We start from the raw sequence: 18505 nt of genomic DNA, 5'->3' as shown, positions 1-18505 counted from the left end.
GTTGGCCAAAAAGGGCGTATGCGTTTTTTCCTGAATATATTCAGGAAAAAACGCATACGCCCTTTTTGGCCAACCAAGCAACCTGGGAGAGCAAATCAGCACTACAAAGAAATCTCTTGACCCCCCCGGGGGCAAAAGGGCAAGGCGAAAAAAGTCTAAAAACCAGAAAGGCAGGACAGCCCACGGAGTCAAGGGAGCCTTGTTAAGCTGATGGGCGGGATGTCAATGGCCAACAGCCAATCTTCACAAGTGTATCCTCTTTCCCAAACCATGTAAAACACAGAACCACAGAGCATAGGGCACTTCCACACATGGGCGTTGACCTTGGGAAAATGAAAAAATCAACCAGACACAGGGACCCCAAAGTTGAGGGCTGCTGTCTTGACAAGAACCTCCACTCCGGTACACGTTTCATATCCCAGGAAAGAGCCAAGTGGACAAAGACGAGTGGACAAGTGGACAAAGACAAGTGGACAAGTGGACAAGTGGTGCTACGTAGGTCCAATGGAGTGTCACTCAGCCATGAAATCCACGTCATGAGGCTGGTAGCAGCATCCTGAGTGGATTTAGGTACGATCATCCTCAGTGAAATAAGTCCCACAAAAAAAGAAACTTATGATATCACTTATCGAGGGAATGTAAAAATCGCTCCCCATGAACGGAATCCCCAAACAGAACAGAGTCACGCTTTTAGAAAACACACTTATGCCTGCTTCAGGGGAAAGGTGAGGTGCGGTGACGCATAAAACTCGAGTTTGAAATGAGCACAGATACCCTTCCGAAAACCGAATATGGAATGGACACGACCTACTCCTTGCTCAATCAACTGGACTCACCAGACCCTGTTCATCGCACAAGTATCTATCCGACTAGTAAGCATCTTAAAAGCTAAGTCTTGATATCTCTGTGTAAGTGCATCAAGGGTGTGTAAAGCGGCCTAAAACCAGCAGGGAAAATCAGCTCAGACCCATTCTGAGGATACATTTCCAACACAAAGAAGAAACAAGCAGGGCAAAACAGAGAGAAATTCTTCCAAAATGCGTTCAGGGACTGGCATGCAACCAGGATTGACCACATCTACAGCCCCAGCGGCAGAAGACATAAGGCTGGACACTCTTGGGGCTGAGACGATTGGTGAGGTTGGGAAAGCAAATGCAGACCCTTGAAAGGAATCCGTCGTGCTCCCCATTCCATGGGTCCCAACTCTCCAGGTTCAACGCAATCTTCCGACAGCGAAAGCACTCATTGGAAACCCAGCGGATGCTACACCGTGGGATCGGGAAAGCTTTCTGAAACTCACCTCAGTTTTCCTCTCCTGGTGCTCGTGTTCTCCATTCAGGCCCCCTTACTAACAATCTCCCCACTTGGAGACTCGGCGCCTTTCCATGCCTCTTTCGTACCGTCTGCAATTTGTCCGCAGGATGAACTGCAAGAGGGGGAACCAATGAGAGACTCGCTGGAGGTGTTTGGTCGGGCACATGTCACTCTCATTTCCCATCACGAAGAAGAATTCACCAGCGGTTCAGCCTGCCACCACGGATCGACAATAGGGCGTGAAGCCATCCAGCCGTGTTGCGTCCCACTCACAAAAAAGCGACTTGGGAAATGGAGCTCAGGGGCCCTGCACTTCCCAAACCTGCAGAGTTCTAAACGATAACTATCGCCCCAAAATATATTGAGGTCAGGCTACGAAGAGGCGCTGAACGCAAGGCAGAACTGCAGGAAACGGATGTCAACGGGTACATCGGAATGGCCCCGATAGCACATGAAAAGCGCCAGAACGTGGACAATGATGCGGTTGGCCAAAAAGGGCGTATGCGTTTTTTCCTGAATATATTCAGGAAAAAACGCATACGCCCTTTTTGGCCAACCAAGCAACCTGGGAGAGCAAATCAGCACTACAAAGAAATCTCTCGCCCCCCCCCCCGGGGCAAAAGGGCCAGGCGAAAAAAGTCTAAAAACCAGAAAGGCAGGACAGCCCACGGAGTCAAGGGAGCCTTGTTAAGCTGATGGGCGGGATGTCAATGGCCAACAGCCAATCTTCACAAGTGTATCCTCTTTCCCAAACCATGGAAAACACAGAACCACAGAGCATAGGGCACTTCCACACATGGGCGTTGACCTTGGGAAAATGAAAAAATCAACCAGACACAGGGACCCCAAAGTTGAGGGCTGCTGTCTTGACAAGAACCTCCACTCCGGTACACGTTTCATATCCCAGGAAAGAGCCAAGTGGACAAAGACGAGTGGACAAGTGGACAAAGACAAGTGGACAAGTGGACAAGTGGTGCTACGTAGGTCCAATGGAGTGTCACTCAGCCATGAAATCCACGTCATGAGGCTGGTAGCAGCATCCTGAGTGGATTTAGGTACGATCATCCTCAGTGAAATAAGTCCCACAAAAAAAGAAACTTATGATATCACTTATCGAGGGAATGTAAAAATCGCTCCCCATGAACGGAATCCCCAAACAGAACAGAGTCACGCTTTTAGAAAACACACTTATGCCTGCTTCAGGGGAAAGGTGAGGTGCGGTGACGCATAAAACTCGAGTTTGAAATGAGCACAGATACCCTTCCGAAAACCGAATATGGAATGGACACGACCTACTCCTTGCTCAATCAACTGGACTCACCAGACCCTGTTCATCGCACAAGTATCTATCCGACTAGTAAGCATCTTAAAAGCTAAGTCTTGATATCTCTGTGTAAGTGCATCAAGGGTGTGTAAAGCGGCCTAAAACCAGCAGGCAAAATCAGCTCAGACCCATTCTGAGGATACATTTCCAACACAAAGAAGAAACAAGCAGGGCAAAACAGAGAGAAATTCTTCCAAAATGCGTTCAGGGACTGGCATGCAACCAGGATTGACCACATCTACAGCCCCAGCGGCAGAAGACATAAGGCTGGACACTCTTGGGGCTGAGACGATTGGTGAGGTTGGGAAAGCAAATGCAGACCCTTGAAAGGAATCCGTCGTGCTCCCCATTCCATGGGTCCCAACTCTCCAGGTTCAACGCAATCTTCCGACAGCGAAAGCACTCATTGGAAACCCAGCGGATGCTACACCGTGGGATCGGGAAAGCTTTCTGAAACTCACCTCAGTTTTCCTCTCCTGGTGCTCGTGTTCTCCATTCAGGCCCCCTTACTAACAATCTCCCCACTTGGAGACTCGGCGCCTTTCCATGCCTCTTTCGTACCGTCTGCAATTTGTCCGCAGGATGAACTGCAAGAGGGGGAACCAATGAGAGACTCGCTGGAGGTGTTTGGTCGGGCACATGTCACTCTCATTTCCCATCACGAAGAAGAATTCACCAGCGGTTCAGCCTGCCACCGCGGATCGACAATAGGGCGTGAAGCCATCCAGCCGTGTTGCGTCCCACTCACAAAAAAGCGACTTGGGAAATGGAGCTCAGGGGCCCTGCACTTCCCAAACCTGCAGAGTTCTAAACGATAACTATCGCCCCAAAATATATTGAGCGCAGGCTACGAAGAGGCGCTGAACGCAAGGCAGAACTGCAGGAAACGGATGTCAACGGGTACATCGGAATGGCCCCGATAGCACATGAAAAGCGCCAGAACGTGGACAATGATGCGGTTGGCCAAAAAGGGCGTATGCGTTTTTTCCTGAATATATTCAGGAAAAAACGCATACGCCCTTTTTGGCCAACCAAGCAACCTGGGAGAGCAAATCAGCACTACAAAGAAATCTCTCGCCCCCCCCCCCGGGGGCAAAAGGGCCAGGCGAAAAAAGTCTAAAAACCAGAAAGGCAGGACAGCCCACGGAGTCAAGGGAGCCTTGTTAAGCTGATGGGCGGGATGTCAATGGCCAACAGCCAATCTTCACAAGTGTATCCTCTTTCCCAAACCATGTAAAACACAGAACCACAGAGCATAGGGCACTTCCACACATGGGCGTTGACCTTGGGAAAATGAAAAAATCAACCAGACACAGGGACCCCAAAGTTGAGGGCTGCTGTCTTGACAAGAACCTCCACTCCGGTACACATTTCATATCCCAGGAAAGAGCCAAGTGGACAAAGACGAGTGGACAAGTGGACAAAGACAAGTGGACAAGTGGACAAGTGGTGCTACGTAGGTCCAATGGAGTGTCACTCAGCCATGAAATCCACGTCATGAGGCTGGTAGCAGCATCCTGAGTGGATTTAGGTACGATCATCCTCAGTGAAATAAGTCCCACAAAAAAAGAAACTTATGATATCACTTATCGAGAGAATGTAAAAATCGCTCCCCATGAACGGAATCCCCAAACAGAACAGAGTCACGCTTTTAGAAAACACACTTATGCCTGCTTCAGGGGAAAGGTGAGGTGCGGTGACGCATAAAACTCGAGTTTGAAATGAGCACAGATACCCTTCCGAAAACCGAATATGGAATGGACACGACCTACTCCTTGCTCAATCAACTGGACTCACCAGACCCTGTTCATCGCACAAGTATCTATCCGACTAGTAAGCATCTTAAAAGCTAAGTCTTGATATCTCTGTGTAAGTGCATCAAGTGTGTGTAAAGCGGCCTAAAACCAGCAGGGAAAATCAGCTCAGACCCATTCTGAGGATACATTTCCAACACAAAGAAGAAACAAGCAGGGCAAAACAGAGAGAAATTCTTCCAAAATGCGTTCAGGGACTGGCATGCAACCAGGATTGACCACATCTACAGCCCCAGCGGCAGAAGACAGAAGGCTGGACACTCTTGGGGCTGAGACGATTGGTGAGGTTGGGAAAGCAAATGCAGACCCTTGAAAGGAATCCGTCGTGCTCCCCATTCCATGGGTCCCAACTCTCCAGGTTCAACGCAATCTTCCGACAGCGAAAGCACTCATTGGAAACCCAGCGGATGCTACACCGTGGGATCGGGAAAGCTTTCTGAAACTCACCTCAGTTTTCCTCTCCTGGTGCTCGTGTTCTCCATTCAGGCCCCCTTACTAACAATCTCCCCACTTGGAGACTCGGCGCCTTTCCATGCCTCTTTCGTACCGTCTGCAATTTGTCCGCAGGATGAACTGCAAGAGGGGGAACCAATGAGAGACTCGCTGGAGGTGTTTGGTCGGGCACATGTCACTCTCATTTCCCATCACGAAGAAGAATTCACCAGCGGTTCAGCCTGCAACCGCGGATCGACAATAGGGCGTGAAGCCATCCAGCCGTGTTGCGTCCCACTCACAAAAAAGCGACTTGGGAAATGGAGCTCAGGGGCCCTGCACTTCCCAAACCTGCAGAGTTCTAAACGATAACTATCGCCCCAAAATATATTGAGCGCAGGCTACGAAGAGGCGCTGAACGCAAGGCAGAACTGCAGGAAACGGATGTCAACGGGTACATCGGAATGGCCCCGATAGCACATGAAAAGCGCCAGAACGTGGACAATGATGCGGTTGGCCAAAAAGGGCGTATGCGTTTTTTCCTGAATATATTCAGGAAAAAACGCATACGCCCTTTTTGGCCAACCAAGCAACCTGGGAGAGCAAATCAGCACTACAAAGAAATCTCTCGCCCCCCCCCCCCGGGGCAAAAGGGCCAGGCGAAAAAAGTCTAAAAACCAGAAAGGCAGGACAGCCCACGGAGTCAAGGGAGCCTTGTTAAGCTGATGGGCGGGATGTCAATGGCCAACAGCCAATCTTCACAAGTGTATCCTCTTTCCCAAACCATGTAAAACACAGAACCACAGAGCATAGGGCACTTCCACACATGGGCGTTGACCTTGGGAAAATGAAAAAATCAACCAGACACAGGGACCCCAAAGTTGAGGGCTGCTGTCTTGACAAGAACCTCCACTCCGGTACACGTTTCATATCCCAGGAAAGAGCCAAGTGGACAAAGACGAGTGGACAAGTGGACAAAGACAAGTGGACAAGTGGACAAGTGGTGCTACGTAGGTCCAATGGAGTGTCACTCAGCCATGAAATCCACGTCATGAGGCTGGTAGCAGCATCCTGAGTGGATTTAGGTACGATCATCCTCAGTGAAATAAGTCCCACAAAAAAAGAAACTTATGATATCACTTATCGAGGGAATGTAAAAATCGCTCCCCATGAACGGAATCCCCAAACAGAACAGAGTCACGCTTTTAGAAAACACACTTATGCCTGCTTCAGGGGAAAGGTGAGGTGCGGTGACGCATAAAACTCGAGTTTGAAATGAGCACAGATACCCTTCCGAAAACCGAATATGGAATGGACACGACCTACTCCTTGCTCAATCAACTGGACTCACCAGACCCTGTTCATCGCACAAGTATCTATCCGACTAGTAAGCATCTTAAAAGCTAAGTCTTGATATCTCTGTGTAAGTGCATCAAGGGTGTGTAAAGCGGCCTAAAACCAGCAGGGAAAATCAGCTCAGACCCATTCTGAGGATACATTTCCAACACAAAGAAGAAACAAGCAGGGCAAAACAGAGAGAAATTCTTCCAAAATGCGTTCAGGGACTGGCATGCAACCAGGATTGACCACATCTACAGCCCCAGCGGCAGAAGACATAAGGCTGGACACTCTTGGGGCTGAGACGATTGGTGAGGTTGGGAAAGCAAATGCAGACCCTTGAAAGGAATCCTGCGTGCTCCCCATTCCATGGCTCCCAACTCTCCAGGTTCAACGCAATCTTCCGACAGCGAAAGCACTCATTGGAAACCCAGCGGATGCTACACCGTGGGATCGGGAAAGCTTTCTGAAACTCACCTCAGTTTTCCTCTCCTGGTGCTCGTGTTCTCCATTCAGGCCCCCTTACTAACAATCTCCCCACTTGGAGACTCGGCGCCTTTCCATGCCTCTTTCGTACCGTCTGCAATTTGTCCGCAGGATGAACTGCAAGAGGGGGAACCAATGAGAGACTCGCTGGAGGTGTTTGGTCGGGCACATGTCACTCTCATTTCCCATCACGAAGAAGAATTCACCAGCGGTTCAGCCTGCCACCGCGGATCGACAATAGGGCGTGAAGCCATCCAGCCGTGTTGCGTCCCACTCACAAAAAAGCGACTTGGGAAATGGAGCTCAGGGGCCCTGCACTTCCCAAACCTGCAGAGTTCTAAACGATAACTATCGCCCCAAAATATATTGAGCGCAGGCTACGAAGAGGCGCTGAACGCAAGGCAGAACTGCAGGAAACGGATGTCAACGGGTACATCGGAATGGCCCCGATAGCACATGAAAAGCGCCAGAACGTGGACAATGATGCGGTTGGCCAAAAAGGGCGTATGCGTTTTTTCCTGAATATATTCAGGAAAAAACGCATACGCCCTTTTTGGCCAACCAAGCAACCTGGGAGAGCAAATCAGCACTACAAAGAAATCTCTCGCCCCCCCCCCCGGGGGCAAAAGGGCCAGGCGAAAAAAGTCTAAAAACCAGAAAGGCAGGACAGCCCACGGAGTCAAGGGAGCCTTGTTAAGCTGATGGGCGGGATGTCAATGGCCAACAGCCAATCTTCACAAGTGTATCCTCTTTCCCAAACCATGTAAAACACAGAACCACAGAGCATAGGGCACTTCCACACATGGGCGTTGACCTTGGGAAAATGAAAAAATCAACCAGACACAGGGACCCCAAAGTTGAGGGCTGCTGTCTTGACAAGAACCTCCACTCCGGTACACATTTCATATCCCAGGAAAGAGCCAAGTGGACAAAGACGAGTGGACAAGTGGACAAAGACAAGTGGACAAGTGGACAAGTGGTGCTACGTAGGTCCAATGGAGTGTCACTCAGCCATGAAATCCACGTCATGAGGCTGGTAGCAGCATCCTGAGTGGATTTAGGTACGATCATCCTCAGTGAAATAAGTCCCACAAAAAAAGAAACTTATGATATCACTTATCGAGAGAATGTAAAAATCGCTCCCCATGAACGGAATCCCCAAACAGAACAGAGTCACGCTTTTAGAAAACACACTTATGCCTGCTTCAGGGGAAAGGTGAGGTGCGGTGACGCATAAAACTCGAGTTTGAAATGAGCACAGATACCCTTCCGAAAACCGAATATGGAATGGACACGACCTACTCCTTGCTCAATCAACTGGACTCACCAGACCCTGTTCATCGCACAAGTATCTATCCGACTAGTAAGCATCTTAAAAGCTAAGTCTTGATATCTCTGTGTAAGTGCATCAAGTGTGTGTAAAGCGGCCTAAAACCAGCAGGGAAAATCAGCTCAGACCCATTCTGAGGATACATTTCCAACACAAAGAAGAAACAAGCAGGGCAAAACAGAGAGAAATTCTTCCAAAATGCGTTCAGGGACTGGCATGCAACCAGGATTGACCACATCTACAGCCCCAGCGGCAGAAGACAGAAGGCTGGACACTCTTGGGGCTGAGACGATTGGTGAGGTTGGGAAAGCAAATGCAGACCCTTGAAAGGAATCCGTCGTGCTCCCCATTCCATGGGTCCCAACTCTCCAGGTTCAACGCAATCTTCCGACAGCGAAAGCACTCATTGGAAACCCAGCGGATGCTACACCGTGGGATCGGGAAAGCTTTCTGAAACTCACCTCAGTTTTCCTCTCCTGGTGCTCGTGTTCTCCATTCAGGCCCCCTTACTAACAATCTCCCCACTTGGAGACTCGGCGCCTTTCCATGCCTCTTTCGTACCGTCTGCAATTTGTCCGCAGGATGAACTGCAAGAGGGGGAACCAATGAGAGACTCGCTGGAGGTGTTTGGTCGGGCACATGTCACTCTCATTTCCCATCACGAAGAAGAATTCACCAGCGGTTCAGCCTGCAACCGCGGATCGACAATAGGGCGTGAAGCCATCCAGCCGTGTTGCGTCCCACTCACAAAAAAGCGACTTGGGAAATGGAGCTCAGGGGCCCTGCACTTCCCAAACCTGCAGAGTTCTAAACGATAACTATCGCCCCAAAATATATTGAGCGCAGGCTACGAAGAGGCGCTGAACGCAAGGCAGAACTGCAGGAAACGGATGTCAACGGGTACATCGGAATGGCCCCGATAGCACATGAAAAGCGCCAGAACGTGGACAATGATGCGGTTGGCCAAAAAGGGCGTATGCGTTTTTTCCTGAATATATTCAGGAAAAAACGCATACGCCCTTTTTGGCCAACCAAGCAACCTGGGAGAGCAAATCAGCACTACAAAGAAATCTCTCGCCCCCCCCCCACCCGGGGCAAAAGGGCCAGGCGAAAAAAGTCTAAAAACCAGAAAGGCAGGACAGCCCACGGAGTCAAGGGAGCCTTGTTAAGCTGATGGGCGGGATGTCAATGGCCAACAGCCAATCTTCACAAGTGTATCCTCTTTCCCAAACCATGTCAAACACAGAACCACAGAGCATAGGGCACTTCCACACATGGGCGTTGACCTTGGGAAAATGAAAAAATCAACCAGACACAGGGACCCCAAAGTTGAGGGCTGCTGTCTTGACAAGAACCTCCACTCCGGTACACGTTTCATATCCCAGGAAAGAGCCAAGTGGACAAAGACGAGTGGACAAGTGGACAAAGACAAGTGGACAAGTGGACAAGTGGTGCTACGTAGGTCCAATGGAGTGTCACTCAGCCATGAAATCCACGTCATGAGGCTGGTAGCAGCATCCTGAGTGGATTTAGGTACGATCATCCTCAGTGAAATAAGTCCCACAAAAAAAGAAACTTATGATATCACTTATCGAGGGAATGTAAAAATCGCTCCCCATGAACGGAATCCCCAAACAGAACAGAGTCACGCTTTTAGAAAACACACTTATGCCTGCTTCAGGGGAAAGGTGAGGTGCGGTGACGCATAAAACTCGAGTTTGAAATGAGCACAGATACCCTTCCGAAAACCGAATATGGAATGGACACGACCTACTCCTTGCTCAATCAACTGGACTCACCAGACCCTGTTCATCGCACAAGTATCTATCCGACTAGTAAGCATCTTAAAAGCTAAGTCTTGATATCTCTGTGTAAGTGCATCAAGGGTGTGTAAAGCGGCCTAAAACCAGCAGGGAAAATCAGCTCAGACCCATTCTGAGGATACATTTCCAACACAAAGAAGAAACAAGCAGGGCAAAACAGAGAGAAATTCTTCCAAAATGCGTTCAGGGACTGGCATGCAACCAGGATTGACCACATCTACAGCCCCAGCGGCAGAAGACAGAAGGCTGGACACTCTTGGGGCTGAGACGATTGGTGAGGTTGGGAAAGCAAATGCAGACCCTTGAAAGGAATCCTGCGTGCTCCCCATTCCATGGCTCCCAACTCTCCAGGTTCAACGCAATCTTCCGACAGCGAAAGCACTCATTGGAAACCCAGCGGATGCTACACCGTGGGATCGGGAAAGCTTTCTGAAACTCACCTCAGTTTTCCTCTCCTGGTGCTCGTGTTCTCCATTCAGGCCCCCTTACTAACAATCTCCCCACTTGGAGACTCGGCGCCTTTCCATGCCTCTTTCGTACCGTCTGCAATTTGTCCGCAGGATGAACTGCAAGAGGGGGAACCAATGAGAGACTCGCTGGAGGTGTTTGGTCGGGCACATGTCACTCTCATTTCCCATCACGAAGAAGAATTCACCAGCGGTTCAGCCTGCAACCGCGGATCGACAATAGGGCGTGAAGCCATCCAGCCGTGTTGCGTCCCACTCACAAAAAAGCGACTTGGGAAATGGAGCTCAGGGGCCCTGCACTTCCCAAACCTGCAGAGTTCTAAACGATAACTATCGCCCCAAAATATATTGAGGTCAGGCTACGAAGAGGCGCTGAACGCAAGGCAGAACTGCAGGAAACGGATGTCAACGGGTACATCGGAATGGCCCCGATAGCACATGAAAAGCGCCAGAACGTGGACAATGATGCGGTTGGCCAAAAAGGGCGTATGCGTTTTTTCCTGAATATATTCAGGAAAAAACGCATACGCCCTTTTTGGCCAACCAAGCAACCTGGGAGAGCAAATCAGCACTACAAAGAAATCTCTCGCCCCCCCCACCGGGGCAAAAGGGCCAGGCGAAAAAAGTCTAAAAACCAGAAAGGCAGGACAGCCCACGGAGTCAAGGGAGCCTTGTTAAGCTGATGGGCGGGATGTCAATGGCCAACAGCCAATCTTCACAAGTGTATCCTCTTTCCCAAACCATGTAAAACACAGAACCACAGAGCATAGGGCACTTCCACACATGGGCGTTGACCTTGGGAAAATGAAAAAATCAACCAGACACAGGGACCCCAAAGTTGAGGGCTGCTGTCTTGACAAGAACCTCCACTCCGGTACACGTTTCATATCCCAGGAAAGAGCCAAGTGGACAAAGACGAGTGGACAAGTGGACAAAGACAAGTGGACAAGTGGACAAGTGGTGCTACGTAGGTCCAATGGAGTGTCACTCAGCCATGAAATCCACGTCATGAGGCTGGTAGCAGCATCCTGAGTGGATTTAGGTACGATCATCCTCAGTGAAATAAGTCCCACAAAAAAAGAAACTTATGATATCACTTATCGAGGGAATGTAAAAATCGCTCCCCATGAACGGAATCCCCAAACAGAACAGAGTCACGCTTTTAGAAAACACACTTATGCCTGCTTCAGGGGAAAGGTGAGGTGCGGTGACGCATAAAACTCGAGTTTGAAATGAGCACAGATACCCTTCCGAAAACCGAATATGGAATGGACACGACCTACTCCTTGCTCAATCAACTGGACTCACCAGACCCTGTTCATCACACAAGTATCTATCCGACTAGTAAGCATCTTAAAAGCTAAGTCTTGATATCTCTGTGTAAGTGCATCAAGTGTGTGTAAAGCGGCCTAAAACCAGCAGGGAAAATCAGCTCAGACCCATTCTGAGGATACATTTCCAACACAAAGAAGAAACAAGCAGGGCAAAACAGAGAGAAATTCTTCCAAAATGCGTTCAGGGACTGGCATGCAACCAGGATTGACCACATCTACAGCCCCAGCGGCAGAAGACATAAGGCTGGACACTCTTGGGGCTGAGACGATTGGTGAGGTTGGGAAAGCAAATGCAGACCCTTGAAAGGAATCCTGCGTGCTCCCCATTCCATGGCTCCCAACTCTCCAGGTTCAACGCAATCTTCCGACAGCGAAAGCACTCATTGGAAACCCAGCGGATGCTACACCGTGGGATCGGGAAAGCTTTCTGAAACTCACCTCAGTTTTCCTCTCCTGGTGCTCGTGTTCTCCATTCAGGCCCCCTTACTAACAATCTCCCCACTTGGAGACTCGGCGCCTTTCCATGCCTCTTTCGTACCGTCTGCAATTTGTCCGCAGGATGAACTGCAAGAGGGGGAACCAATGAGAGACTCGCTGGAGGTGTTTGGTCGGGCACATGTCACTCTCATTTCCCATCACGAAGAAGAATTCACCAGCGGTTCAGCCTGCAACCGCGGATCGACAATAGGGCGTGAAGCCATCCAGCCGTGTTGCGTCCCACTCACAAAAAAGCGACTTGGGAAATGGAGCTCAGGGGCCCTGCACTTCCCAAACCTGCAGAGTTCTAAACGATAACTATCGCCCCAAAATATATTGAGGTCAGGCTACGAAGAGGCGCTGAACGCAAGGCAGAACTGCAGGAAACGGATGTCAACGGGTACATCGGAATGGCCCCGATAGCACATGAAAAGCGCCAGAACGTGGACAATGATGCGGTTGGCCAAAAAGGGCGTATGCGTTTTTTCCTGAATATATTCAGGAAAAAACGCATACGCCCTTTTTGGCCAACCAAGCAACCTGGGAGAGCAAATCAGCACTACAAAGAAATCTCTCGCCCCCCCCACCGGGGCAAAAGGGCCAGGCGAAAAAAGTCTAAAAACCAGAAAGGCAGGACAGCCCACGGAGTCAAGGGAGCCTTGTTAAGCTGATGGGCGGGATGTCAATGGCCAACAGCCAATCTTCACAAGTGTATCCTCTTTCCCAAACCATGTAAAACACAGAACCACAGAGCATAGGGCACTTCCACACATGGGCGTTGACCTTGGGAAAATGAAAAAATCAACCAGACACAGGGACCCCAAAGTTGAGGGCTGCTGTCTTGACAAGAACCTCCACTCCGGTACACGTTTCATATCCCAGGAAAGAGCCAAGTGGACAAAGACGAGTGGACAAGTGGACAAAGACAAGTGGACAAGTGGACAAGTGGTGCTACGTAGGTCCAATGGAGTGTCACTCAGCCATGAAATCCACGTCATGAGGCTGGTAGCAGCATCCTGAGTGGATTTAGGTACGATCATCCTCAGTGAAATAAGTCCCACAAAAAAAGAAACTTATGATATCACTTATCGAGGGAATGTAAAAATCGCTCCCCATGAACGGAATCCCCAAACAGAACAGAGTCACGCTTTTAGAAAACACACTTATGCCTGCTTCAGGGGAAAGGTGAGGTGCGGTGACGCATAAAACTCGAGTTTGAAATGAGCACAGATACCCTTCCGAAAACCGAATATGGAATGGACACGACCTACTCCTTGCTCAATCAACTGGACTCACCAGACCCTGTTCATCACACAAGTATCTATCCGACTAGTAAGCATCTTAAAAGCTAAGTCTTGATATCTCTGTGTAAGTGCATCAAGTGTGTGTAAAGCGGCCTAAAACCAGCAGGGAAAATCAGCTCAGACCCATTCTGAGGATACATTTCCAACACAAAGAAGAAACAAGCAGGGCAAAACAGAGAGAAATTCTTCCAAAATGCGTTCAGGGACTGGCATGCAACCAGGATTGACCACATCTACAGCCCCAGCGGCAGAAGACATAAGGCTGGACACTCTTGGGGCTGAGACGATTGGTGAGGTTGGGAAAGCAAATGCAGACCCTTGAAAGGAATCCTGCGTGCTCCCCATTCCATGGCTCCCAACTCTCCAGGTTCAACGCAATCTTCCGACAGCGAAAGCACTCATTGGAAACCCAGCGGATGCTACACCGTGGGATCGGGAAAGCTTTCTGAAACTCACCTCAGTTTTCCTCTCCTGGTGCTCGTGTTCTCCATTCAGGCCCCCTTACTAACAATCTCCCCACTTGGAGACTCGGCGCCTTTCCATGCCTCTTTCGTACCGTCTGCAATTTGTCCGCAGGATGAACTGCAAGAGGGGGAACCAATGAGAGACTCGCTGGAGGTGTTTGGTCGGGCACATGTCACTCTCATTTCCCATCACGAAGAAGAATTCACCAGCGGTTCAGCCTGCCACCGCGGATCGACAATAGGGCGTGAAGCCATCCAGCCGTGTTGCGTCCCACTCACAAAAAAGCGACTTGGGAAATGGAGCTCAGGGGCCCTGCACTTCCCAAACCTGCAGAGTTCTAAACGATAACTATAGCCCCAAAATATATTGAGGTCAGGCTACGAAGAGGCGCTGAACGCAAGGCAGAACTGCAGGAAACGGATGTCAACGGGTACATCGGAATGGCCCCGATAGCACATGAAAAGCGCCAGAACGTGGACAATGATGCGGTTGGCCAAAAAGGGCGTATGCGTTTTTTCCTGAATATATTCAGGAAAAAACGCATACGCCCTTTTTGGCCAACCAAGCAACCTGGGAGAGCAAATCAGCACTACAAAGAAATCTCTCGCCCCCCCCCCCCGGGGCAAAAGGGCCAGGCGAAAAAAGTCTAAAAACCAGAAAGGCAGGACAGCCCACGGAGTCAAGGGAGCCTTGTTAAGCTGATGGGCGGGATGTCAATGGCCAACAGCCAATCTTCACAAGTGTATCCTCTTTCCCAAACCATGTAAAACACAGAACCACAGAGCATAGGGCACTTCCACACATGGGCGTTGACCTTGGGAAAATGAAAAAATCAACCAGACACAGGGACCCCAAAGTTGAGGGCTGCTGTCTTGACAAGAACCTCCACTCCGGTACACGTTTCATATCCCAGGAAAGAGCCAAGTGGACAAAGACGAGTGGACAAGTGGACAAAGACAAGTGGACAAGTGGACAAGTGGTGCTACGTAGGTCCAATGGAGTGTCACTCAGCCATGAAATCCACGTCATGAGGCTGGTAGCAGCATCCTGAGTGGATTTAGGTATGATCATCCTCAGTGAAATAAGTCCCACAAAAAAAGAAACTTATGATATCACTTATCGAGGGAATGTAAAAATCGCTCCCCATGAACGGAATCCCCAAACAGAACAGAGTCACGCTTTTAGAAAACACACTTATGCCTGCTTCAGGGGAAAGGTGAGGTGCGGTGACGCATAAAACTCGAGTTTGAAATGAGCACAGATACCCTTCCGAAAACCGAATATGGAATGGACACGACCTACTCCTTGCTCAATCAACTGGACTCACCAGACCCTGTTCATCGCACAAGTATCTATCCGACTAGTAAGCATCTTAAAAGCTAAGTCTTGATATCTCTGTGTAAGTGCATCAAGTGTGTGTAAAGCGGCCTAAAACCAGCAGGGAAAATCAGCTCAGACCCATTCTGAGGATACATTTCCAACACAAAGAAGAAACAAGCAGGGCAAAACAGAGAGAAATTCTTCCAAAATGCGTTCAGGGACTGGCATGCAACCAGGATTGACCACATCTACAGCCCCAGCGGCAGAAGACATAAGGCTGGACACTCTTGGGGCTGAGACGATTGGTGAGGTTGGGAAAGCAAATGCAGACCCTTGAAAGGAATCCTGCGTGCTCCCCATTCCATGGGTCCCAACTCTCCAGGTTCAACGCAATCTTCCGACAGCGAAAGCACTCATTGGAAACCCAGCGGATGCTACACCGTGGGATCGGGAAAGCTTTCTGAAACTCACCTCAGTTTTCCTCTCCTGGTGCTCGTGTTCTCCATTCAGGCCCCCTTACTAACAATCTCCCCACTTGGAGACTCGGCGCCTTTCCATGCCTCTTTCGTACCGTCTGCAATTTGTCCGCAGGATGAACTGCAAGAGGGGGAACCAATGAGAGACTCGCTGGAGGTGTTTGGTCGGGCACATGTCACTCTCATTTCCCATCACGAAGAAGAATTCACCAGCGGTTCAGCCTGCCACCGCGGATCGACAATAGGGCGTGAAGCCATCCAGCCGTGTTGCGTCCCACTCACAAAAAAGCGACTTGGGAAATGGAGCTCAGGGGCCCTGCACTTCCCAAACCTGCAGAGTTCTAAACGATAACTATCGCCCCAAAATATATTGAGGTCAGGCTACGAAGAGGCGCTGAACGCAAGGCAGAACTGCAGGAAACGGATGTCAACGGGTACATCGGAATGGCCCCGATAGCACATGAAAAGCGCCAGAACGTGGACAATGATGCGGTTGGCCAAAAAGGGCGTATGCGTTTTTTCCTGAATATATTCAGGAAAAAACGCATACGCCCTTTTTGGCCAACCAAGCAACCTGGGAGAGCAAATCAGCACTACAAAGAAATCTCTCGCCCCCCCCCCCCGGGGGGCAAAAGGGCCAGGCGAAAAAAGTCTAAAAACCAGAAAGGCAGGACAGCCCACGGAGTCAAGGGAGCCTTGTTAAGCTGATGGTCGGGATGTCAATGGCCAACAGCCAATCTTCACAAGTGTATCCTCTTTCCCAAACCATGTAAAACACAGAACCACAGAGCATAGGGCACTTCCACACATGGGCGTTGACCTTGGGAAAATGAAAAAATCAACCAGACACAGGGACCCCAAAGTTGAGGGCTGCTGTCTTGACAAGAACCTCCACTCCGGTACACGTTTCATATCCCAGGAAAGAGCCAAGTGGACAAAGACGAGTGGACAAGTGGACAAAGACAAGTGGACAAGTGGACAAGTGGTGCTACGTAGGTCCAATGGAGTGTCACTCAGCCATGAAATCCACGTCATGAGGCTGGTAGCAGCATCCTGAGTGGATTTAGGTACGATCATCCTCAGTGAAATAAGTCCCACAAAAAAAGAAACTTATGATATCACTTATCGAGGGAATGTAAAAATCGCTCCCCATGCACTGAATCCCCAAACAGAACAGAGTCACGCTTTTAGAAAACACACTTATGCCTGCTTCAGGGGAAAGGTGAGGTGCGGTGACGCATAAAACTCGAGTTTGAAATGAGCACAGATACCCTTCCGAAAACCGAATATGGAATGGACACGACCTACTCCTTGCTCAATCAACTGGACTCACCAGACCCTGTTCATCGCACAAGTATCTATCCGACTAGTAAGCATCTTAAAAGCTAAGTCTTGATATCTCTGTGTAAGTGCATCAAGTGTGTGTAAAGCGGCCTAAAACCAGCAGGGAAAATCAGCTCAGACCCATTCTGAGGATACATTTCCAACACAAAGAAGAAACAAGCAGGGCAAAACAGAGAGAAATTCTTCCAAAATGCGTTCAGGGACTGGCATGCAACCAGGATTGACCACATCTACAGCCCCAGCGGCAGAAGACATAAGGCTGGACACTCTTGGGGCTGAGACGATTGGTGAGGTTGGGAAAGCCAATGCAGACCCTTGAAAGGAATCCTGCGTGCTCCCCACTCCATGGGTCCCAACTCTCCAGGTTCAACGCAATCTTCCGACAGCGAAAGCACTCATTGGAAACCCAGCGGATGCTACACCGTGGGATCGGGAAAGCTTTCTGAAACTCACCTCAGTTTTCCTCTCCTGGTGCTCGTGTTCTCCATTCAGGCCCCCTTACTAACAATCTCCCCACTTGGAGACTCGGCGCCTTTCCATGCCTCTTTCGTACCGTCTGCAATTTGTCCGCAGGATGAACTGCAAGAGGGGGAACCAATGAGAGACTCGCTGGAGGTGTTTGGTCGGGCACATGTCACTTTCATTTCCCATCACGAAGAAGAATTCACCAGCGGTTCAGCCTGCCACCGCGGATCGACAATAGGGCGTGAAGCCATCCAGCCGTGTTGCGTCCCACTCACAAAAAAGCGACTTGGGAAATGGAGCTCAGGGGCCCTGCACTTCCCAAACCTGCAGAGTTCTAAACGATAACTATCGCCCCAAAATATATTGAGCGCAGGCTACGAAGAGGCGCTGAACGCAAGGCAGAACTGCAGGAAACGGATGTCAACGGGTACATCGGAATGGCCCCGATAGCACATGAAAAGCGCCAGAACGTGGACAATGATGCGGTTGGCCAAAAAGGGCGTATGCGTTTTTTCCTGAATATATTCAGGAAAAAACGCATACGCCCTTTTTGGCCAACCAAGCAACCTGGGAGAGCAAATCAGCACTACAAAGAAATCTCTCGCCCCCCCCCCCCGGGGGCAAAAGGGCCAGGCGAAAAAAGTCTAAAAACCAGAAAGGCAGGACAGCCCACGGAGTCAAGGGAGCCTTGTTAAGCTGATGGGCGGGATGTCAATGGCCAACAGCCAATCTTCACAAGTGTATCCTCTTTCCCAAACCATGTAAAACACAGAACCACAGAGCATAGGGCACTTCCACACATGGGCGTTGACCTTGGGAAAATGAAAAAATCAACCAGACACAGGGACCCCAAAGTTGAGGGCTGCTGTCTTGACAAGAACCTCCACTCCGGTACACGTTTCATATCCCAGGAAAGAGCCAAGTGGACAAAGACGAGTGGACAAGTGGACAAAGACAAGTGGACAAGTGGACAAGTGGTGCTACGTAGGTCC

This window comes from Kogia breviceps, unplaced genomic scaffold, assembly GCF_026419965.1.
Source record: "Kogia breviceps isolate mKogBre1 unplaced genomic scaffold, mKogBre1 haplotype 1 scaffold_49, whole genome shotgun sequence".
Taxonomy (NCBI): domain Eukaryota; kingdom Metazoa; phylum Chordata; class Mammalia; order Artiodactyla; family Physeteridae; genus Kogia; species Kogia breviceps.
This window is presented reverse-complemented; position numbering follows the sequence as displayed.